The sequence below is a fragment of the Lissotriton vulgaris genome, unplaced genomic scaffold (assembly GCF_964263255.1).
Source record: "Lissotriton vulgaris unplaced genomic scaffold, aLisVul1.2 SCAFFOLD_496, whole genome shotgun sequence".
NCBI lineage: Eukaryota > Metazoa > Chordata > Amphibia > Caudata > Salamandridae > Lissotriton > Lissotriton vulgaris.
In genome coordinates this window covers 864,473-888,609 of record NW_028255038.1, presented here as the reverse complement: position 1 = coordinate 888,609, position 24,137 = coordinate 864,473, and positions in this window count along the sequence as shown.

Here is a 24,137-nt window from a genome sequence, read left to right as displayed (position 1 = left end):
CAGGGGCTCGGGAAGTGAAATAAATACCATTTGGAGGCATTTAATGTTCGAGCAAAAACAGCTGATTTTCGACAAAAGAGATAACACCCCCCCATTACGTCATGCTTCAGAAATGTGGAAAATGGTCCGTTTTCAAATGTTTTATTTTTGAACGTCAGTTCACATTTGTAGGTGGATCATCAGTGTTAGAGCTAAAATTAGCATGTTTAAATTGATTTTCATGCTTCCAGGGGCCCAAAACACAAGATTTATGGAATGGTTAAAAGTGCATGAAAATGGCCAATTTACTCACTCTGAGTTCTCAAAAAGGGTTTCTTCACCCCGGGAAGTTAATTAAATACCATTTGGAGGCATTTAATGTTCGAGCAAAAACGGCTGATTTTCGACAAAAGAGATAACACCGCCCATTACGTCATGCTTCAGAAATGTGGAAAATGGTCTGTTTTCAAATGTTTTATTTTTGAACGTCAGTTCACATTTGTAGGTGGATCATCAGTGTTAGAGCTAAAATTAGCATGTTTAAAGTGATTTTCATGCTTCCAGGGGCTCGGGAAGTTAATTAAATACCATTTGGAGGCATTTAATGTTCGAGCAAAAACGGCTGATTTTCGACAAAAGAGATAACACCCCCCCATTACGTCATGCTTCAGAAATGTGGAAAATGGTCCGTTTTCAAATGTTTTATTTTTGAACGTCAGTTCACATTTGTAGGTGGATCATCAGTGTTAGAGCTAAAATTAGCATGTTTAAAGTGATTTTCATGCTTCCAGGGGCCCAAAACACAAGATTTATGGAATGGTTAAAAGTGCATGAAAATGGCCAATTTACTCACTCTGAGTTCTCAAAAAGGGTTTCTTCACCCCGGGAAGTTAATTAAATACCATTTGGAGGCATTTAATGTTCGAGCAAAAACGGCTGATTTTCGACAAAAGAGATAACACCCCCCCATTACGTCATGCTTCAGAAATGTGGAAAATGGTCCGTTTTCAAATGTTTTATTTTTGAACGTCAGTTCACATTTGTAGGTGGATCATCAGTGTTAGAGCTAAAATTAGCATGTTTAATGTGATTTTCATGCTTCCAGGGGCTCGGGAAGTTAATTAAATACCATTTGGAGGCATTTAATGTTCGAGCAAAAACGGCTGATTTTCGACAAAAGAGATAACACCCCCCCATTACGTCATGCTTCAGAAATGTGGAAAATGGTCCTTTTTCAAATGTTTTATTTTTGAACGTCAGTTCACATTTGTAGGTGGATCATCAGTGTTAGAGCTAAAATTAGCATGTTTAAAGTGATTTTCATGCTTCCAAGGGCCCAAAACACAAGATTTATGGAATGGTTAAAAGTGCATGAAAATGGCCAATTTACTCACTCTGAGTTCTCAAAAAGGGTTTCTTCACCCCGGGAAGTTAATTAAATACCATTTGGAGGCATTTAATGTTCGAGCAAAAACGGCTGATTTTCGACAAAAGAGATAACACCCCCCCATTACGTCATGATTCAGAAATGTGGAAAATGGTCCGTTTTCAAATGTTTTATTTTTGAACGTCAGTTCACATTTGTAGGTGGATCATCAGTGTTAGAGCTAAAATTAGCATGTTTAAAGTCATTTTCATGCTTCCAGGGGCCCAAAACACAAGATTTATGGAATGGTTAAAAGTGCATGAAAATGGCCAATTTACTCACTCTGAGTTCTCAAAAAGGGTTTCTTCACCCCGGGAAGTTAATTAAATACCATTTGGAGGCATTTAATGTTCGAGCAAAAACGGCTGATTTTCGACAAAAGAGATAACACCCCCCATTACGTCATGCTTCAGAAATGTGGAAAATGGTCCGTTTTCAAATGTTTTATTTTTGAACGTCAGTTCACATTTGTAGGTGGACCATCAGTGTTACAGCTAAAATTAGCATGTTTAAAGTGATTTTCATGCTTCCAGGGGCTCGGGAAGTTAATTAAATACCATTTGGAGGCATTTAATGTTCGAGCAAAAACGGCTGATTTTCGACAAAAGAGATAACACCCCCCCATTACGTCATGCTTCAGAAATGTGGAAAATGGTCCGTTTTCAAATGTTTTATTTTTGAACGTCAGTTCACTTTTGGAGGTGGATCATCAGTGTTAGAGCTAAAATTTGCATGTTTAAAGTGATTTTCATGCTTCCAGGGGCTCGGGAAGTTAATTAAATACCATTTGGAGGCATTTAATGTTCGAGCAAAAACGGCTGATTTTCGACAAAAGAGATAACACCCCCCCCATTACGTCATGCTTCAGAAATGTGGAAAATGGTCCGTTTTCAAATGTTTTATTTTTGAACGTCAGTTCACATTTGTAGGTGGATCATCAGTGTTAGAGCTAAAATTAGCATGTTTAAAGTGATTTTCATGCTTCCAGGGGCTCTGGAAGTTAATTAAATACCATTTGGAGGCATTTAATGTTCAAACAAAAACGGCTGATTTTCGACAAAAGAGATAACACCCCCCCATTACGTCATGCTTCAGAAATGTGGAAAATGGTCCGTTTTCAAATGTTTTATTTTTGAACGTCAGTTCACATTTGTAGGTGGATCATCAGTGTTAGAGCTAAAATTAGCATGTTTAAAGTGATTTTCATGCTTCCAGGGGCTCGGGAAGTTAATTAAATACCATTTGCAGGCATTTAATGTTCGAGCAAAAACGGCTGATTTTCGACAAAAGAGATAACACCCCCCCATTACGTCATGCTTCAGAAATGTGGAAAATGGTCCGTTTTCAAAATGTTTTATTTTTGAACGTCAGTTCACATTTGTAGGTGGATCATCAGTGTTAGAGCTAAAATTAGCATGTTTAAAGTGATTTTCATGCTTCCAGGGGCTCGCGAAGTGAAATAAATACCATTTGGAGGCATTTAATGTTCGAGCAAAAACGGCTGATTTTCGACAAAAGAGATAACACCCCCCCATTACGTCATGCTTCAGAAATGTGGAAAATGGTCCGTTTTCAAATGTTTTATTTCTGAACGTCAGTTCACATTTGTAGGTGGATCATCAGTGTTAGAGCTAAAATTAGCATGTTTAAATTGGTTTTCATGCTTCCAGGGGCCCAAAACACAAGATTTATCGAATGGTTAAAAGTGCATGAAAATGGCCAATTTACTCACTCTGAGTTCTCAAAAAGGGTTTCTTCACCCCGGGAAGTTAATTAAATACCATTTGGAGGCATTTAATGTTCGAGCAAAAACGGCTGATTTTCGACAAAAGAGATAACACCCCCCCATTACGTCATGCTTCAGAAATGTGGAAAATGGTCCGTTTTCAAATGTTTTATTTTTGAACGTCAGTTCACATTTGTAGGTGGATCATCAGTGTTAGAGCTAAAATTAGCATGTTTAAAGTGATTTTCATGCTTCCAGGGGCTCGGGAAGTGAAATAAATACCATTTGGAGGCATTTAATGTTCGAGCAAAAACGGCTGTTTTCGACAAAAGAGATAACACCCCCCCATTACGTCATGCTTCAGAAATGTGGAAAATGGTCCGTTTTCAAATGTTTTATTTTTGAACGTCAGTTCACATTTGTAGGTGGATCATCAGTGTTAGAGCTAAAATTAGCATGTTTAAAGTGATTTTCATGCTTCCAGGGGCTCGGGAAGTTAATTAAATACCATTTGGAGGCATTTAATGTTCGAGCAAAAACGGCTGATTTTCGACAAAAGAGATAACACCCCCCCATTACGTCATGCTTCAGAAATGTGGAAAATGGTCCGTTTTCAAATGTTTTATTTTTGAACGTCAGTTCACATTTGTAGGTGGATCATCAGTGTTAGAGCTAAAATTAGCATGTTTAAAGTGATTTTCATGCTTCCAGGGGCTCGGGAAGTTAATTAAATACCATTTGGAGGCATTTAATGTTCGAGCAAAAACGGCTGATTTTCGACAAAAGAGATAACACCCCCCCATTACGTCATGCTTCAGAAATGTGGAAAATGGTCCGTTTTCAAATGTTTTATTTTTGAACGTCAGTTCACATTTGTAGGTGGATCATCAGTGTTAGAGCTAAAATTAGCATGTTTAAATTGATTTTCATGCTTCCAGGGGCCCAAAACACAAGATTTATGGAATGGTTAAAAGTGCATGAAAATGGCCAATCTACTCACTCTGAGTTCTCAAAAAGGGTTTCTTCACCCCGGGAAGTTAATTAAATACCATTTGGAGGCATTTAATGTTCGAGCAAAAACGGCTGATTTTCGACAAAAGAGATAACACCCCCCCATTACGTCATGCTTCAGAAATGTGGAAAATGGTCCGTTTTCAAATGTTTTATTTTTGAACGTCAGTTCACATTTGTAGGTGGATCATCAGTGTTAGAGCTAAAATTAGCATGTTTAAAGTGATTTTCATGCTTCCAGGGGCCCAAAACACAAGATTTATGGAATGGTTAAAAGTGCATGAAAATGGCCAATTTACTCACTCTGAGTTCTCAAAAAGGGTTTCTTCACCCCGGGAAGTTAATTAAATACCATTTGGAGGCATTTAATGTTCGAGCAAAAACGGCTGATTTTCGACAAAAGAGATAACACCCCCCCATTACGTCATGCTTCAGAAATGTGGAAAATGGTCCGTTTTCAAATGTTTTATTTTTGAACGTCAGTTCACATTTGTAGGTGGATCATCAGTGTTAGAGCTAAAATTAGCATGTTTAAAGTGATTTTCATGCTTCCAGGGGCTCGGGAAGTTAATTAAATACCATTTGGAGGCATTTAATGTTCGAGCAAAAACGGCTGATTTTCGACAAAAGAGATAACACCCCCCCCATTACGTCATGTTTCAGAAATGTGGAAAATTGTCCTTTTTCAAATGTTTTATTTTTGAACGTCAGTTCACATTTGTAGGTGGATCATCAGTGTTAGAGCTAAAATTAGCATGTTTAAAGTGATTTTCATGCTTCCAGGGGCCCAAAACACAAGATTTATGGAATGGTTAAAAGTGCATGAAAATGGCCAATTTACTCACTCTGAGTTCTCAAAAAGGGTTTCTTCACCCCGGGAAGTTAATTAAATACCATTTGGAGGCATTTAATGTTCGAGCAAAAACGGCTGATTTTCGACAAAAGAGATAACACCCCCCCATTACGTCATGCTTCAGAAATGTGGAAAATGGTCCGTTTTCAAATGTTTTATTTTTGAACGTCAGTTCACATTTGTAGGTGGATCATCAGTGTTAGAGCTAAAATTAGCATGTTTAAAGTGATTTTCATGCTTCCAGGGGCCCAAAACACAAGATTTATGGAATGGTTAAAAGTGCATGAAAATGGCCAATTTACTCACTCTGAGTTCTCAAAAAGGGTTTCTTCACCCCGGGAAGTTAATTAAATACCATTTGGAGGCATTTAATGTTCGAGCAAAAACGGCTGATTTTCGACAAAAGAGATAACACCCCCCATTACGTCATGCTTCAGAAATGTGGAAAATGGTCCGTTTTCAAATGTTTTATTTTTGAACGTCAGTTCACATTTGTAGGTGGATCATCAGTGTTACAGCTAAAATTAGCATGTTTAAAGTGATTTTCATGCTTCCAGGGGCTCGGGAAGTTAATTAAATACCATTTGGAGGCATTTAATGTTCGAGCAAAAACGGCTGATTTTCGACAAAAGAGATAACACCCCCCCATTACGTCATGCTTCAGAAATGTGGAAAATGGTCCGTTTTCAAATGTTTTATTTTTGAACGTCAGTTCACATTTGTAGGTGGATCATCAGTGTTAGAGCTAAAATTAGCATGTTTAAAGTGATTTTCATGCTTCCAGGGGCTCGGGAAGTTAATTAAATACCATTTGGAGGCATTTAATGTTCGAGCAAAAACGGCTGATTTTCGACAAAAGAGATAACACCCCCCCATTACGTCATGCTTCAGAAATGTGGAAAATGGTCCGTTTTCAAATGTTTTATTTTTGAACGTCAGTTCACATTTGTAGGTGGATCATCAGTGTTAGAGCTAAAATTAGCATGTTTAAAGTGATTTTCATGCTTCCAGGGGCTCTGGAAGTTAATTAAATACCATTTGGAGGCATTTAATGTTCAAACAAAAATGGCTGATTTTCGACAAAAGAGATAACACCCCCCATTACGTCATGCTTCAGAAATGTGGAAAATGGTCCGTTTTCAAATGTTTTATTTTTGAACGTCAGTTCACATTTGTAGGTGGATCATCAGTGTTAGAGCTAAAATTAGCATGTTTAAAGTGATTTTCATGCTTCCAGGGGCTCGGGAAGTTAATTAAATACCATTTGGAGGCATTTAATGTTCGAGCAAAAACGGCTGATTTTCGACAAAAGAGATAACACCCCCCCATTACGTCATGCTTCAGAAATGTGGAAAATGGTCCGTTTTCAAATGTTTTATTTTTGAACGTCAGTTCACATTTGTAGGTGGATCATCAGTGTTAGAGCTAAAATTAGCATGTTTAAAGTGATTTTCATGCTTCCAGGGGCTCGGGAAGTGAAATAAATACCATTTGGAGGCATTTAATGTTCGAGCAAAAACGGCTGATTTTCGACAAAAGAGATAACACCCCCCCATTACGTCATGCTTCAGAAATGTGGAAAATGGTCCGTTTTCAAATGTTTTATTTTTCAACGTCAGTTCACATTTGTAGGTGGATCATCAGTGTTAGAGCTAAAATTAGCATGTTTAAATTGATTTTCATGCTTCCAGGGGCCCAAAACACAAGATTTATGGAATGGTTAAAAGTGCATGAAAACGGCCAATTTACTCACTCTGAGTTCTCAAAAAGGGTTTCTTCACCCCGGAAAGTTAATTAAATACCATTTGGAGGCATTTAATGTTCAAGCAAAAACGGCTGATTTTCGACAAAAGAGATAACACCCCCCCATTACGTCATGCTTCAGAAATGTGGAAAATGGTCCGTTTTCAAATGTTTTATTTTTGAACGTCAGTTCACATTTGTAGGTGGATCATCAGTGTTAGAGCTAAAATTAGCATGTTTAAAGTGATTTTCATGCTTCCAGGGGCTCGGGAAGTTAATTAAATACCATTTGGAGGCATTTAATGTTCGAGCAAAAACGGCTGATTTTCGACAAAAGAGATAACACCCCCCCATTACGTCATGCTTCAGAAATGTGGAAAATGGTCCTTTTTCAAATGTTTTATTTTTGAACGTCAGTTCACATTTGTAGGTGGATCATCAGTGTTAGAGCTAAAATTAGCATGTTTAAAGTGATTTTCATGCTTCCAGGGGCCCAAAACACAAGATTTATGGAATGGTTAAAAGTGCATGAAAATGGCCAATTTACTCACTCTGAGTTCTCAAAAAGGGTTTCTTCACCCCGGGAAGTTAATTAAATACCATTTGGAGGCATTTAATGTTCGAGCAAAAACGGCTGATTTTCGACAAAAGAGATAACACCCCCCCATTACGTCATGCTTCAGAAATGTGGAAAATGGTCCGTTTTCAAATGTTTTATTTTTGAACGTCAGTTCACATTTGTAGGTGGATCATCAGTGTTAGAGCTAAAATTAGCATGTTTAAAGTGATTTTCATGCTTCCAGGGGCTCGGGAAGTGAAATAAATACCATTTGGAGGCATTTAATGTTCGAGCAAAAACGGCTGATTTTCGACAAAAGAGATAACACCCCCCCATTACGTCATGCTTCAGAAATGTGGAAAATGGTCCTTTTTCAAATGTTTTATTTTTGAACGTCAGTTCACATTTGTAGGTGGATCATCAGTGTTAGAGCTAAAATTAGCATGTTTAAATTGATTTTCATGCTTCCAGGGGCCCAAAACACAAGATTTATGGAATGGTTAAAAGTGCATGAAAATGGCCAATCTACTCACTCTGAGTTCTCAAAAAGGGTTTCTTCACCCCGGGAAGTTAATTAAATACCATTTGGAGGCATTTAATGTTCGAGCAAAAACGGCTGATTTTCGACAAAAGAGATAACACCCCCCCATTACGTCATGCTTCAGAAATGTGGAAAATGGTCCGTTTTCAAATGTTTTATTTTTGAACGTCAGTTCACATTTGTAGGTGGATCATCAGTGTTAGAGCTAAAATTAGCATGTTTAAAGTGATTTTCATGCTTCCAGGGGCCCAAAACACAAGATTTATGGAATGGTTAAAAGTGCATGAAAATGGCCAATTTACTCACTCTGAGTTCTCAAAAAGGGTTTCTTCACCCCGGGAAGTTAATTAAATACCATTTGGAGGCATTTAATGTTCGAGCAAAAACGGCTGATTTTCGACAAAAGAGATAACACCCCCCCATTACGTCATGCTTCAGAAATGTGGAAAATGGTCCGTTTTCAAATGTTTTATTTTTGAACGTCAGTTCACATTTGTAGGTGGATCATCAGTGTTAGAGCTAAAATTAGCATGTTTAAAGTGATTTTCATGCTTCCAGGGGCTCGGGAAGTTAATTAAATACCATTTGGAGGCATTTAATGTTCGAGCAAAAACGGCTGATTTTCGACAAAAGAGATAACACCCCCCCATTACGTCATGCTTCAGAAATGTGGAAAATGGTCCTTTTTCAAATGTTTTATTTTTGAACGTCAGTTCACATTTGTAGGTGGATCATCAGTGTTAGAGCTAAAATTAGCATGTTTAAAGTGATTTTCATGCTTCCAGGTGCCCAAAACACAAGATTTATGGAATGGTTAAAAGTGCATGAAAATGGCCAATTTACTCACTCTGAGTTCTCGAAAAGGGTTTCTTCACCCCGGGAAGTTAATTAAATACCATTTGGAGGCATTTAATGTTCGAGCAAAAACGGCTGATTTTCGACAAAAGAGATAACACCCCCCCCATTACGTCATGCTTCAGAAATGTGGAAAATGGTCCGTTTTCAAATGTTTTATTTTTGAACGTCAGTTCACATTTGTAGGTGGATCATCAGTGTTAGAGCTAAAATTAGCATGTTTAAAGTGATTTTCATGCTTCCAGGGGCCCAAAACACAAGATTTATGGAATGGTTAAAAGTGCATGAAAATGGCCAATTTACTCACTCTGAGTTCTCAAAAAGGGTTTCTTCACCCCGGGAAGTTAATTAAATACCATTTGGAGGCATTTAATGTTCGAGCAAAAACGGCTGATTTTCGACAAAAGAGATAACACCCCCCATTACGTCATGCTTCAGAAATGTGGAAAATGGTCCGTTTTCAAATGTTTTATTTTTGAACGTCAGTTCACATTTGTAGGTGGATCATCAGTGTTACAGCTAAAATTAGCATGTTTAAAGTGATTTTCATGCTTCCAGGGGCTCGGGAAGTTAATTAAATACCATTTGGAGGCATTTAATGTTCGAGCAAAAACGGCTGATTTTCGACAAAAGAGATAACACCCCCCCATTACGTGATGCTTCAGAAATGTGGAAAATGGTCCGTTTTCAAATGTTTTATTTTTGAACGTCAGTTCACATTTGTAGGTGGATCATCAGTGTTAGAGCTAAAATTAGCATGTTTAAAGTGATTTTCATGCTTCCAGGGGCTCGGGAAGTTAATTAAATACCATTTGGAGGCATTTAATGTTCGAGCAAAAACGGCTGATTTTCGACAAAAGAGATAACACCCCCCCATTACGTCATGCTTCAGAAATGTGGAAAATGGTCCGTTTTCAAATGTTTTATTTTTGAACGTCAGTTCACATTTGTAGGTGGATCATCAGTGTTAGAGCTAAAATTAGCATGTTTAAAGTGATTTTCATGCTTCCAGGGGCTCTGGAAGTTAATTAAATACCATTTGGAGGCATTTAATGTTCAAACAAAAATGGCTGATTTTCGACAAAAGAGATAACACCCCCCCATTACGTCATGCTTCAGAAATGTGGAAAATGGTCCGTTTTCAAATGTTTTATTTTTGAACGTCAGTTCACATTTGTAGGTGGATCATCAGTGTTAGAGCTAAAATTAGCATGTTTAAAGTGATTTTCATGCTTCCAGGGGCTCGGGAAGTTAATTAAATACCATTTGGAGGCATTTAATGTTCGAGCAAAAACGGCTGATTTTCGACAAAAGAGATAACACCCCCCCATTACGTCATGCTTCAGAAATGTGGAAAATGGTCCGTTTTCAAATGTTTTATTTTTGAACGTCAGTTCACATTTGTAGGTGGATCATCAGTGTTAGAGCTAAAATTAGCATGTTTAAAGTGATTTTCATGCTTCCAGGGGCTCGGGAAGTGAAATAAATACCATTTGGAGCGATTTAATGTTCGAGCAAAAACGGTTGATTTTCGACAAAAGAGATAACACCCCCCCATTACGTCATGCTTCAGAAATGTGGAAAATGGTCCGTTTTCAAATGTTTTATTTTTGAACGTCAGTTCACATTTGTAGGTGGATCATCAGTGTTAGAGCTAAAATTAGCATGTTTAAATTGATTTTCATGCTTCCAGGGGCCCAAAACACAAGATTTATGGAATGGTTAAAAGTGCATGAAAATGGCCAATTTACTCACTCTGAGTTCTCAAAAAGGGTTTCTTCACCCCGGAAAGTTAATTAAATACCATTTGGAGGCATTTAATGTTCGAGCAAAAACGGCTGATTTTCGACAAAAGAGATAACACCCCCCCATTACGTCATGCTTCAGAAATGTGGAAAATGGTCCGTTTTCAAATGTTTTATTTTTGAACGTCAGTTCACATTTGTAGGTGGATCATCAGTGTTAGAGCTAAAATTAGCATGTTTAAAGTGATTTTCATGCTTCCAGGGGCTCGGGAAGTGAAATAAATACCATTTGGAGGCATTTAATGTTCGAGCAAAAACGGCTGATTTTCGACAAAAGAGATAACACCCCCCCATTACGTCATGCTTCAGAAATGTGGAAAATGGTCCGTTTTCAAATGTTTTATTTTTGAACGTCAGTTCACATTTGTAGGTGGATCATCAGTGTTAGAGCTAAAATTAGCATGTTTAAAGTGATTTTCATGCTTCCAGGGGCTCGGGAAGTTAATTAAATACCATTTGGAGGCATTTAATGTTCGAGCAAAACGGCTAATTTTCGACAAAAGAGATAACACCCCCCATTACGTCATGCTTCAGAAATGTGGAAAATGGTCCGTTTTCAAATGTTTTATTTTTGAACGTCAGTTCACATTTGTAGGTGGATCATCAGTGTTAGAGCTAAAATTAGCATGTTTAAAGTGATTTTCATGCTTCCAGGGGCTCGGGAAGTTAATTAAATACCATTTGGAGGCATTTAATGTTCGAGCAAAAACGGCTGATTTTCGACAAAAGAGATAACACCCCCCCATTACGTCATGCTTCAGAAATGTGGAAAATGGTCCGTTTTCAAATGTTTTATTTTTGAACGTCAGTTCACATTTGTAGGTGGATCATCAGTGTTAGAGCTAAAATTAGCATGTTTAAAGTGATTTTCATGCTTCAAGGGGCTCGGGAAGTTAATTAAATACCATTTGGAGGCATTTAATGTTCGAGCAAAAACGGCTGATTTTCGACAAAAGAGATAACACCCCCCCATTACGTCATGCTTCAGAAATGTGGAAAATGGTCCGTTTTCAAATGTTTTATTTTTGAACGTCAGTTCACATTTGTAGGTGGATCATCAGTGTTAGAGCTAAAATTAGCATGTTTAAAGTGATTTTCATGCTTCCAGGGGCTCGGGAAGTGAAATAAATACCATTTGGAGGCATTTAATTTCGAGCAAAAACGGCTGATTTTCGACAAAAGAGATAACACCCCCCCATTACGTCATGCTTCAGAAATGTGGAAAATGGTCCGTTTTCAAATGTTTTATTTTTGAACGTCAGTTCACATTTGTAGGTGGATCATCAGTGTTAGAGCTAAAATTAGCATGTTTAAATTGATTTTCATGCTTCCAGGGGCCCAAAACACAAGATTTATGGAATGGTTAAAAGTGCATGAAAATGGCCAATTTACTCACTCTGAGTTCTCAAAAAGGGTTTCTTCACCCCGGGAAGTTAATTAAATACCATTTGGAGGCATTTAATGTTCGAGCAAAAACGGCTGATTTTCGACAAAAGAGATAACACCCCCCCATTACGTCATGCTTCAGAAATGTGGAAAATGGTCTGTTTTCAAATGTTTTATTTTTGAACGTCAGTTCACATTTGTAGGTGGATCATCAGTGTTAGAGCTAAAATTAGCATGTTTAAAGTGATTTTCATGCTTCCAGGGGCTCGGGAAGTTAATTAAATACCATTTGGAGGCATTTAATGTTCGAGCAAAAACGGCTGATTTTCGACAAAAGAGATAACACCCCCCCATTACGTCATGCTTCAGAAATGTGGAAAATGGTCCGTTTTCAAATGTTTTATTTTTGAACGTCAGTTCACATTTGTAGGTGGATCATCAGTGTTAGAGCTAAAATTAGCATGTTTAAAGTGATTTTCATGCTTCCAGGGGCCCAAAACACAAGATTTATGGAATGGTTAAAAGTGCATGAAAATGGCCAATTTACTCACTCTGAGTTCTCAAAAAGGGTTTCTTCACCCCGGGAAGTTAATTAAATACCATTTGGAGGCATTTAATGTTCGAGCAAAAACGGCTGATTTTCGACAAAAGAGATAACACCCCCCCCCATTACGTCATGCTTCAGAAATGTGGAAAATGGTCCGTTTTCAAATGTTTTATTTTTGAACGTCAGTTCACATTTGTAGGTGGATCATCAGTGTTAGAGCTAAAATTAGCATGTTTAAAGTGATTTTCATGCTTCCAGGGGCTCGGGAAGTTAATTAAATACCATTTGGAGGCATTTAATGTTCGAGCAAAAACGGCTGATTTTCGACAAAAGAGATAACACCCCCCCATTACGTCATGCTTCAGAAATGTGGAAAATGGTCCTTTTTCAAATGTTTTATTTTTGAACGTCAGTTCACATTTGTAGGTGGATCATCAGTGTTAGAGCTAAAATTAGCATGTTTAAATTGATTTTCATGCTTCCAGGGGCCCAAAACACAAGATTTATGGAATGGTTAAAAGTGCATGAAAATGGCCAATTTACTCACTCTGAGTTCTCAAAAAGGGTTTCTTCACCCCGGAAAGTTAATTAAATACCATTTGGAGGCATTTAATGTTCGAGCAAAAACGGCTGATTTTCGACAAAAGAGATAACACCCCCCCATTACGTCATGCTTCAGAAATGTGGAAAATGGTCCGTTTTCAAATGTTTTATTTTTGAACGTCAGTTCACATTTGTAGGTGGATCATCAGTGTTAGAGCTAAAATTAGCATGTTTAAAGTGATTTTCATGCTTCCAGGGGCTCGGGAAGTGAAATAAATACCATTTGGAGGCATTTAATGTTCGAGCAAAAACGGCTGATTTTCGACAAAAGAGATAACACCCCCCCCATTACGTCATGCTTCAGAAATGTGGAAAATGGTCCGTTTTCAAATGTTTTATTTTTGAACGTCAGTTCACATTTGTAGGTGGATCATCAGTGTTAGAGCTAAAATTAGCATGTTTAAAGTGATTTTCATGCTTCCAGGGGCTCGGGAAGTTAATTAAATACCATTTGGAGGCATTTAATGTTCGAGCAAAACGGCTGATTTTCGACAAAAGAGATAACACCCCCCCATTACGTCATGCTTCAGAAATGTGGAAAATGGTCCATTTTCAAATGTTTTATTTTTGAACGTCAGTTCACATTTGTAGGTGGATCATCAGTGTTAGAGCTAAAATTAGCATGTTTAAAGTGATTTTCATGCTTCCAGGGGCTCGGGAAGTTAATTAAATACCATTTGGAGGCATTTAATGTTCGAGCAAAAACGGCTGATTTTCGACAAAAGAGATAACACCCCCCCATTACGTCATGCTTCAGAAATGTGGAAAATGGTCCGTTTTCAAATGTTTTATTTTTGAACGTCAGTTCACATTTGTAGGTGGATCATCAGTGTTAGAGCTAAAATTAGCATGTTTAAAGTGATTTTCATGCTTCCAGGGGCTCGGGAAGTTAATTAAATACCATTTGGAGGCATTTAATGTTCGAGCAAAAACGGCTGATTTTCGACAAAAGAGATAACACCCCCCCATTACGTCATGCTTCAGAAATGTGGAAAATGGTCCGTTTTCAAATGTTTTATTTTTGAACGTCAGTTCACATTTGTAGGTGGATCATCAGTGTTAGAGCTAAAATTAGCATGTTTAAAGTGATTTTCATGCTTCCAGGGGCCCAAAACACAAGATTTATGGAATGGTTAAAAGTGCATTAAAATGGCCAATTTACTCACTCTGAGTTCTCAAAAAGGGTTTCTTCACCCCGGGAAGTTAATTAAATACCATTTGGAGGCATTTAATGTTCGAGCAAAAACGGCTGATTTTCGACAAAAGAGATAACACCCCCCCATTACGTCATGCTTCAGAAATGTGGAAAATGGTCCGTTTTCAAATGCTTTATTTTTGAACGTCAGTTCACATTTGTAGGTGGATCATCAGTGTTAGAGCTAAAATTAGCATGTTTAAAGTGATTTTCATGCTTCCAGGGGCTCGGGAAGTGAAATAAATACCATTTGGAGGCATTTAATGTTCGAGCAAAAACAGCTGATTTTCGACAAAAGAGATAACACCCCCCCATTACGTCATGCTTCAGAAATGTGGAAAATGGTCCGTTTTCAAATGTTTTATTTTTGAACGTCAGTTCACATTTGTAGGTGGATCATCAGTGTTAGAGCTAAAATTAGCATGTTTAAATTGATTTTCATGCTTCCAGGGGCCCAAAACACAAGATTTATGGAATGGTTAAAAGTGCATGAAAATGGCCAATTTACTCACTCTGAGTTCTCAAAAAGGGTTTCTTCACCCCGGAAAGTTAATTAAATACCATTTGGAGGCATTTAATGTTCGAGCAAAAACGGCTGATTTTCGACAAAAGAGATAACACCCCCCCATTACGTCATGCTTCAGAAATGTGGAAAATGGTCCGTTTTCAAATGTTTTATTTTTGAACGTCAGTTCACATTTGTAGGTGGATCATCAGTGTTAGAGCTAAAATTAGCATGTTTAAAGTGATTTTCATGCTTCCAGGGGCTCGGGAAGTGAAATAAATACCATTTGGAGGCATTTAATGTTCGAGCAAAAACGGCTGATTTTCGACAAAAGAGATAACACCCCCCCATTACGTCATGCTTCAGAAATGTGGAAAATGGTCCGTTTTCAAATGTTTTATTTTTGAACGTCAGTTCACATTTGTAGGTGGATCATCAGTGTTAGAGCTAAAATTAGCATGTTTAAAGTGATTTTCATGCTTCCAGGGGCTCGGGAAGTTAATTAAATACCATTTGGAGGCATTTAATGTTCGAGCAAAACGGCTGATTTTCGACAAAAGAGATAACCCCCCCCATTACGTCATGCTTCAGAAATGTGGAAAATGGTCCGTTTTCAAATGTTTTATTTTTGAACGTCAGTTCACATTTGTAGGTGGATCATCAGTGTTAGAGCTAAAATTAGCATGTTTAAAGTGATTTTCATGCTTCCAGGGGCTCGGGAAGTTAATTAAATACCATTTGGAGGCATTTAATGTTCGAGCAAAAACGGCTGATTTTCGACAAAAGAGATAACACCCCCCCATTACGGCATGCTTCAGAAATGTGGAAAATGGTCCGTTTTCAAATGTTTTATTTTTGAACGTCAGTTCACATTTGTAGGTGGATCATCAGTGTTAGAGCTAAAATTAGCATGTTTAAAGTGATTTTCATGCTTCAAGGGGCTCGGGAAGTTAATTAAATACCATTTGGAGGCATTTAATGTTCGAGCAAAAACGGCTGATTTTCGACAAAAGAGATAACACCCCCCCATTACGTCATGCTTCAGAAATGTGGAAAATGGTCCGTTTTCAAATGTTTTATTTTTGAACGTCAGTTCACATTTGTAGGTGGATCATCAGTGTTAGAGCTAAAATTAGCATGTTTAAAGTGATTTTCATGCTTCCAGGGGCCCAAAACACAAGATTTATGGAATGGTTAAAAGTGCATGAAAATGGCCAATTTACTCACTCTGAGTTCTCAAAAAGGGTTTCTTCACCCCGGGAAGTTAATTAAATACCATTTGGAGGCATTTAATGTTCGAGCAAAAACGGCTGATTTTCGACAAAAGAGATAACACCCCCCCATTACGTCATGCTTCAGAAATGTGGAAAATGGTCCGTTTTCAAATGTTTTATTTTTGAACGTCAGTTCACATTTGTAGGTGGATCATCAGTGTTAGAGCTAAAATTAGCATGTTTAAAGTGATTTTCATGCTTCCAGGGGCTCGGGAAGTGAAATAAATACCATTTGGAGGCATTTAATTTCGAGCAAAAACGGCTGATTTTCGACAAAAGAGATAACACCCCCCCATTACGTCATGCTTCAGAAATGTGGAAAATGGTCCGTTTTCAAATGTTTTATTTTTGAACGTCAGTTCACATTTGTAGGTGGATCATCAGTGTTAGAGCTAAAATTAGCATGTTTAAATTGATTTTCATGCTTCCAGGGGCCCAAAACACAAGATTTATGGAATGGTTAAAAGTGCATGAAAATGGCCAATTTACTCACTCTGAGTTCTCAAAAAGGGTTTCTTCACCCCGGGAAGTTAATTAAATACCATTTGGAGGCATTTAATGTTCGAGCAAAAACGGCTGATTTTCGACAAAAGAGATAACACCCCCCCATTACGTCATGCTTCAGAAATGTGGAAAATGGTCTGTTTTCAAATGTTTTATTTTTGAACGTCAGTTCACATTTGTAGGTGGATCATCAGTGTTAGAGCTAAAATTAGCATGTTTAAAGTGATTTTCATGCTTCCAGGGGCTCGGGAAGTTAATTAAATACCATTTGGAGGCATTTAATGTTCGAGCAAAAACGGCTGATTTTCGACAAAAGAGATAACACCCCCCCATTACGTCATGCTTCAGAAATGTGGAAAATGGTCCGTTTTCAAATGTTTTATTTTTGAACGTCAGTTCACATTTGTAGGTGGATCATCAGTGTTAGAGCTAAAATTAGCATGTTTAAAGTGATTTTCATGCTTCCAGGGGCCCAAAACACAAGATTTATGGAATGGTTAAAAGTGCATGAAAATGGCCAATTTACTCACTCTGAGTTCTCAAAAAGGGTTTCTTCACCCCGGGAAGTTAATTAAATACCATTTGGAGGCATTTAATGTTCGAGCAAAAACGGCTGATTTTCGACAAAAGAGATAACACCCCCCCCATTACGTCATGCTTCAGAAATGTGGAAAATGGTCCGTTTTCAAATGTTTTATTTTTGAACGTCAGTTCACATTTGTAGGTGGATCATCAGTGTTAGAGCTAAAATTAGCATGTTTAAAGTGATTTTCATGCTTCCAGGGGCTCGGGAAGTTAATTAAATACCATTTGGAGGCATTTAATGTTCGAGCAAAAACGGCTGATTTTCGACAAAAGAGATAACACCCCCCCATTACGTCATGCTTCAGAAATGTGGAAAATGGTCCTTTTTCAAATGTTTTATTTTTGAACGTCAGTTCACATTTGTAGGTGGATCATCAGTGTTAGAGCTAAAATTAGCATGTTTAAATTGATTTTCATGCTTCCAGGGGCCCAAAACACAAGATTTATGGAATGGTTAAAAGTGCATGAAAATGGCCAATTTACTCACTCTGAGTTCTCAAAAAGGGTTTCTTCACCCCGGAAAGTTAATTAAATACCATTTGGAGGCATTTAATGTTCGAGCAAAAACGGCTGATTTTCGACAAAAGAGATAACACCCCCCCATTACGTCATGCTTCAGAAATGTGGAAAATGGTCCGTTTTCAAATGTTTTATTTTTGAACGTCAGTTCACATTTGTAGGTGGATCATCAGTGTTAGAGCTAAAATTAGCATGTTTAAAGTGATTTTCATGCTTCCAGGGGCTCGGGAAGTGAAATAAATACCATTTGGAGGCATTTAATGTTCGAGCAAAAACGGCTGATTTTCGACAAAAGAGATAACACCCCCCCCATTACGTCATGCTTCAGAAATGTGGAAAATGGTCCGTTTTCAAATGTTTTATTTTTGAACGTCAGTTCACATTTGTAGGTGGATCATCAGTGTTAGAGCTAAAATTAGCATGTTTAAAGTGATTTTCATGCTTCCAGGGGCTCGGGAAGTTAATTAAATACCATTTGGAGGCATTTAATGTTCGAGCAAAACGGCTGATTTTCGACAAAAGAGATAACACCCCCCCATTACGTCATGCTTCAGAAATGTGGAAAATGGTCCGTTTTCAAATGTTTTATTTTTGAACGTCAGTTCACATTTGTAGGTGGATCATCAGTGTTAGAGCTAAAATTAGCATGTTTAAAGTGATTTTCATGCTTCCAGGGGCTCGGGAAGTTAATTAAATACCATTTGGAGGCATTTAATGTTCGAGCAAAAACGGCTGATTTTCGACAAAAGAGATAACACCCCCCCATTACGTCATGCTTCAGAAATGTGGAAAATGGTCCGTTTTCAAATGTTTTATTTTTGAACGTCAGTTCACATTTGTAGGTGGATCATCAGTGTTAGAGCTAAAATTAGCATGTTTAAAGTGATTTTCATGCTTCCAGGGGCTCGGGAAGTTAATTAAATACCATTTGGAGGCATTTAATGTTCGAGCAAAAACGGCTGATTTTCGACAAAAGAGATAACACCCCCCCCATTACGTCATGCTTCAGAAATGTGGAAAATGGTCCGTTTTCAAATGTTTTATTTTTGAACGTCAGTTCACATTTGTAGGTGGATCATCAGTGTTAGAGCTAAAATTAGCATGTTTAAAGTGATTTTCATGCTTCCAGGGGCCCAAAACACAAGATTTATGGAATGGTTAAAAGTGCATGAAAATGGCCAATTTACTCACTCTGAGTTCTCAAAAAGGGTTTCTTCACCCCGGGAAGTTAATTAAATACCATTTGGAGGCATTTAATGTTCGAGCAAAAACGGCTGATTTTCGACAAAAGAGATAACACCCCCCCATTACGTCATGCTTCAGAAATGTGGAAAATGGTCTGTTTTCAAATGTTTTATTTTTGAACGTCAGTTCACATTTGTAGGTGGATCATCAGTGTTAGAGCTAAAATTAGCATGTTTAAAGTGATTTTCATGCTTCCAGGGGCTCGGGAAGTTAATTAAATACCATTTGGAGGCATTTAATGTTCGAGCAAAAACGGCTGATTTTCGACAAAAGAGATAACACCCCCCCATTACGTCATGCTTCAGAAATGTGGAAAATGGTCCGTTTTCAAATGTTTTATTTTTGAACGTCAGTTCACATTTGTAGGTGGATCATCAGTGTTAGAGCTAAAATTAGCATGTTTAAAGTGATTTTCATGCTTCCAGGGGCCCAAAACACAAGATTTATGGAATGGTTAAAAGTGCATGAAAATGGCCAATTTACTCACTCTGAGTTCTCAAAAAGGGTTTCTTCACCCCGGGAAGTTAATTAAATACCATTTGGAGGCATTTAATGTTCGAGCAAAAACGGCTGATTTTCGACAAAAGAGATAACACCCCCCCCATTACGTCATGCTTCAGAAATGTGGAAAATGGTCCGTTTTCAAATGTTTTATTTTTGAACGTCAGTTCACATTTGTAGGTGGATCATCAGTGTTAGAGCTAAAATTAGCATGTTTAAAGTGATTTTCATGCTTCCAGGGGCTCGGGAAGTTAATTAAATACCATTTGGAGGCATTTAATGTTCGAGCAAAAACGGCTGATTTTCGACAAAAGAGATAACACCCCCCCATTACGTCATGCTTCAGAAATGTGGAAAATGGTCCTTTTTCAAATGTTTTATTTTTGAACGTCAGTTCACATTTGTAGGTGGATCATCAGTGTTAGAGCTAAAATTAGCATGTTTAAATTGATTTTCATGCTTCCAGGGGCCCAAAACACAAGATTTATGGAATGGTTAAAAGTGCATGAAAATGGCCAATTTACTCACTCTGAGTTCTCAAAAAGGGTTTCTTCACCCCGGAAAGTTAATTAAATACCATTTGGAGGCATTTAATGTTCGAGCAAAAACGGCTGATTTTCGACAAAAGAGATAACACCCCCCCATTACGTCATGCTTCAGAAATGTGGAAAATGGTCCGTTTTCAAATGTTTTATTTTTGAACGTCAGTTCACATTTGTAGGTGGATCATCAGTGTTAGAGCTAAAATTAGCATGTTTAAAGTGATTTTCATGCTTCCAGGGGCTCGGGAAGTGAAATAAATACCATTTGGAGGCATTTAATGTTCGAGCAAAAACGGCTGATTTTCGACAAAAGAGATAACACCCCCCCCCATTACGTCATGCTTCAGAAATGTGGAAAATGGTCCGTTTTCAAATGTTTTATTTTTGAACGTCAGTTCACATTTGTAGGTGGATCATCAGTGTTAGAGCTAAAATTAGCATGTTTAAAGTGATTTTCATGCTTCCAGGGGCTCGGGAAGTTAATTAAATACCATTTGGAGGCATTTAATGTTCGAGCAAAACGGCTGATTTTCGACAAAAGAGATAACACCCCCCCATTACGTCATGCTTCAGAAATGTGGAAAATGGTCCATTTTCAAATGTTTTATTTTTGAACGTCAGTTCACATTTGTAGGTGGATCATCAGTGTTAGAGCTAAAATTAGCATGTTTAAAGTGATTTTCATGCTTCCAGGGGCTCGGGAAGTTAATTAAATACCATTTGGAGGCATTTAATTTTCGAGCAAAAACGGCTGATTTTCGACAAAAGAGATAACACCCCCCCATTACGTCATGCTTCAGAAATGTGGAAAATGGTCCGTTTTCAAATGTTTTATTTTTGAACGTCAGTTCACATTTGTAGGTGGATCATCAGTGTTAGAGCTAAAATTAGCATGTTTAAAGTGATTTTCATGCTTCCAGGGGCTCGGGAAGTTAATTAAATACCATTTGGAGGCATTTAATGTTCGAGCAAAAACGGCTGATTTTCGACAAAAGAGATAACACCCCCCCCATTACGTCATGCTTCAGAAATGTGGAAAATGGTCCGTTTTCAAATGTTTTATTTTTGAACGTCAGTTCACATTTGTAGGTGGATCATCAGTGTTAGAGCTAAAATTAGCATGTTTAAAGTGATTTTCATGCTTCCAGGGGCCCAAAACACAAGATTTATGGAATGGTTAAAAGTGCATTAAAATGGCCAATTTACTCACTCTGAGTTCTCAAAAAGGGTTTCTTCACCCCGGGAAGTTAATTAAATACCATTTGGAGGCAATTAATGTTCGAGCAAAAACGGCTGATTTTCGACAAAAGAGATAACACCCCCCCATTACGTCATGCTTCAGAAATGTGGAAAATGGTCCGTTTTCAAATGCTTTATTTTTGAACGTCAGTTCACATTTGTAGGTGGATCATCAGTGTTAGAGCTAAAATTAGCATGTTTAAAGTGATTTTCATGCTTCCAGGGGCTCGGGAAGTGAAATAAATACCATTTGGAGGCATTTAATGTTCGAGCAAAAACAGCTGATTTTCGACAAAAGAGATAACACCCCCCCATTACGTCATGCTTCAGAAATGTGGAAAATGGTCCGTTTTCAAATGTTTTATTTTTGAACGTCAGTTCACATTTGTAGGTGGATCATCAGTGTTAGAGCTAAAATTAGCATGTTTAAATTGATTTTCATGCTTCCAGGGGCCCAAAACACAAGATTTATGGAATGGTTAAAAGTGCATGAAAATGGCCAATTTACTCACTCTGAGTTCTCAAAAAGGGTTTCTTCACCCCGGGAAGTTAATTAAATACCATTTGGAGGCATTTAATGTTCGAGCAAAAACGGCTGATTTTCGACAAAAGAGATAACACCGCCCATTACGTCATGCTTCAGAAATGTGGAAAATGGTCTGTTTTCAAATGTTTTATTTTTGAACGTCAGTTCACATTTGTAGGTGGATCATCAGTGTTAGAGCTAAAATTAGCATGTTTAAAGTGATTTTCATGCTTCCAGGGGCTCGGGAAGTTAATTAAATACCATTTGGAGGCAATTAATGTTCGAGCAAAAACGGCTGATTTTCGACAAAAGAGATAACACCCCCCCATTACGTCATGCTTCAGAAATGTGGAAAATGGTCCGTTTTCAAATGCTTTATTTTTGAACGTCAGTTCACATTTGTAGGTGGATCATCAGTGTTAGAGCTAAAATTAGCATGTTTAAAGTGATTTTCATGCTTCCAGGGGCTCGGGAAGTGAAATAAATACCATTTGGAGGCATTTAATGTTCGAGCAAAAACAGCTGATTTTCGACAAAAGAGATAACACCCCCCCATTACGTCATGCTTCAGAAATGTGGAAAATGGTCCGTTTTCAAATGTTTTATTTTTGAACGTCAGTTCACATTTGTAGGTGGATCATCAGTGTTAGAGCTAAAATTAGCATGTTTAAATTGATTTTCATGCTTCCAGGGGCCCAAAACACAAGATTTATGGAATGGTTAAAAGTGCATGAAAATGGCCAATTTACTCACTCTGAGTTCTCAAAAAGGGTTTCTTCACCCCGGGAAGTTAATTAAATACCATTTGGAGGCATTTAATGTTCGAGCAAAAACGGCTGATTTTCGACAAAAGAGATAACACCGCCCATTACGTCATGCTTCAGAAATGTGGAAAATGGTCTGTTTTCAAATGTTTTATTTTTGAACGTCAGTTCACATTTGTAGGTGGATCATCAGTGTTAGAGCTAAAATTAGCATGTTTAAAGTGATTTTCATGCTTCCAGGGGCTCGGGAAGTTAATTAAATACCATTTGGAGGCATTTAATGTTCGAGCAAAAACGGCTGATTTTCGACAAAAGAGATAACACCCCCCCATTACGTCATGCTTCAGAAATGTGGAAAATGGTCCGTTTTCAAATGTTTTATTTTTGAACGTCAGTTCACATTTGTAGGTGGATCATCAGTGTTAGAGCTAAAATTAGCATGTTTAAAGTGATTTTCATGCTTCCAGGGGCCCAAAACACAAGATTTATGGAATGGTTAAAAGTGCATGAAAATGGCCAATTTACTCACTCTGAGTTCTCAAAAAGGGTTTCTTCACCCCGGGAAGTTAATTAAATACCATTTGGAGGCATTTAATGTTCGAGCAAAAACGGCTGATTTTCGACAAAAGAGATAACACCCCCCCATTACGTCATGCTTCAGAAATGTGGAAAATGGTCCGTTTTCAAATGTTTTATTTTTGAACGTCAGTTCACATTTGTAGGTGGATCATCAGTGTTAGAGCTAAAATTAGCATGTTTAATGTGATTTTCATGCTTCCAGGGGCTCGGGAAGTTAATTAAATACCATTTGGAGGCATTTAATGTTCGAGCAAAAACGGCTGATTTTCGACAAAAGAGATAACACCCCCCCATTACGTCATGCTTCAGAAATGTGGAAAATGGTCCTTTTTCAAATGTTTTATTTTTGAACGTCAGTTCACATTTGTAGGTGGATCATCAGTGTTAGAGCTAAAATTAGCATGTTTAAAGTGATTTTCATGCTTCCAAGGGCCCAAAACACAAGATTTATGGAATGGTTAAAAGTGCATGAAAATGGCCAATTTACTCACTCTGAGTTCTCAAAAAGGGTTTCTTCACCCCGGGAAGTTAATTAAATACCATTTGGAGGCATTTAATGTTCGAGCAAAAACGGCTGATTTTCGACAAAAGAGATAACACCCCCCCATTACGTCATGCTTCAGAAATGTGGAAAATGGTCCGTTTTCAAATGTTTTATTTTTGAACGTCAGTTCACATTTGTAGGTGGATCATCAGTGTTAGAGCTAAAATTAGCATGTTTAAAGTGATTTTCATGCTTCCAGGGGCTCGGGAAGTGAAATAAATACCATTTGGAGGCATTTAATTTCGAGCAAAAACGGCTGATTTTCGACAAAAGTGATAACACCCCCCCATTACGTCATGCTTCAGAAATGTGGAAAATGGTCCGTTTTCAAATGTTTTATTTTTGAACGTCAGTTCACATTTGTAGGTGGATCATCAGTGTTAGAGCTAAAATTAGCATGTTTAAATTGATTTTCATGCTTCCAGGGGCCCAAAACACAAGATTTATGGAATGGTTAAAAGTGCATGAAAATGGCCAATTTACTCACTCTGAGTTCTCAAAAAGGGTTTCTTCACCCCGGGAAGTTAATTAAATACCATTTGGAGGCATTTAATGTTCGAGCAAAAACGGCTGATTTTCGA